Source organism: Rhagoletis zephyria, unplaced genomic scaffold (genome assembly GCF_001687245.7).
Source record: "Rhagoletis zephyria isolate East Lansing unplaced genomic scaffold, Rhagoletis_zephyria_1.1 Rzeph_scaffold_00928, whole genome shotgun sequence".
NCBI lineage: Eukaryota > Metazoa > Arthropoda > Insecta > Diptera > Tephritidae > Rhagoletis > Rhagoletis zephyria.
The window spans coordinates 5,976-7,746 of NW_016158012.1; positions in this window are offsets into that span (position 1 = coordinate 5,976).

The following is a 1,771-nucleotide window of genomic DNA, read 5'->3' on the forward strand; positions in this document are numbered from 1 at the left end:
CGCAGTTATACTATATTTGGCTCCTAGTTTTGTGAATATATTGATTTTTTCGTGTGTTTGAAAAATTTTTGGTTTTTGTCACAGGATGTCTTATCATCAGCCTTATCATGAGTTTCATTTAACCGAAGCGGTTCATTTTTCAATTTTTGTTTCCATGTATTTACTATGGGCGGATGACAAATTTTCAGGTGAACTTTTTCGGCTGAAACTCGGGATAAGGCAGAATATTAAAAACCTACTATGCGAAACGACTGCACAGAAGAAATATGACACTCGAATCGCTTATACCGTTCTAATATTTGGAATAGTTTGAAGGCTTTTGAAATTCTATCTAGGGCGTTTTAACGCCGTGCGGGCTCACTAGTTATAGATATATGTTCAATAAATTAATTGAAAAACTATAATTTTAACCGACTTAACAAAAAGGAGAAGGTTATGAATTCGTTGGAACATATATATGTATATATATTTTTTGTTAGTATATCGATGGCTGAGTGGAAGATCGACCTATCTCGGCAGCCAGTTCGAAAACGCCCTATCTCAGAAAACTTTTCAAAAACGCCCTACTTCAGAATTTGATTGAAAAAGGCCCTATTTCAGAATTTTATTGAAAAATACCCTATCTCAGGATTTGGTTGAATAACGCCCTATTTCATAATTCGGTTCAAAAAGGCCCTATCTCAAACGAAAATACATTGAAAATAAGGTGAGATAGGGCGTTTTTGAATCGCAGCTAAGATAGGGCGTTCTTGAAAAGTTTTCCGAGATAGAGCGTTGTTGAAAATTATTCTGAGATAGGGCGTTTTCGAACTGGCTGCCGAGATAGGTCGATCTTCCACTCACCGCATAACTTTGGACCACGTTAACCGATTTCTATAATTCTTTTTTTAAAGCAAAAGCGTTACCTCACAGGTGTTCCCATACTGATTTGGTTTAAATCCGATCATTGTATCATGAAGATATTAACGATTATCTTAAATTTTTATTTAAGAATTGAAGTCGGTTTTGTTTTTGCTTAAAAACTGGTTGTTTACTTAAATTTACCTCTGTTTATTTTTAACTCTGTCACATGAAAACATATAAACGCTGGTTTCAGACGCACTTGACCAAAATAAGTCTGAACGCGCTCGTTGCATTGCGCGACAGCCTTCAACTAAAAATACCGGTTTTCCACGTTGCGGTCCATTTTTTCGCAACAGAATATTTTAGAGAGTAAAATTTTGTATAAGTGGTTTTTTCTGTGTGAAAAGGTGGTGGAGTAAACTATAATTTTTATATTTTTACCAACAGTAAATAAAATGTTCTTAAAGGGGTTTTAATAACAATGAAAATGACGGTTGAATTTTCAATATCGGTCAATTAGATTGTCTGTAATTGAATTTTGAAGTAAAAAGGACAAAAAACACTTTTCGATATATATATATATATTTTTTGTTATAATATGTACATATTTATTTATTGGGCCGTATGAATAAAAATAAGCAATTGCTTTTTCTTAAAATTTCAGATCTTTTACTCAATTTACTCAAACAAAATTGAAGTAAAAGGTATGAAATTTTAAGAAAAAGCAAATGCTTAGTTTTTATTCATACGGCCCATTGAATCTTTTTTTCGAAACTAACAATAAGTTTTCAAATCTTACAAACTACCAATAAAATAAAATGTTCTTAAAGGGGTTTTAATAACAATGAAAATGACGGTTGAATTTTCAATATCGGTCAATTAGATTGTCTGTAATTGAATTTTGAAGTAAAAAGGACAAAAAACACTT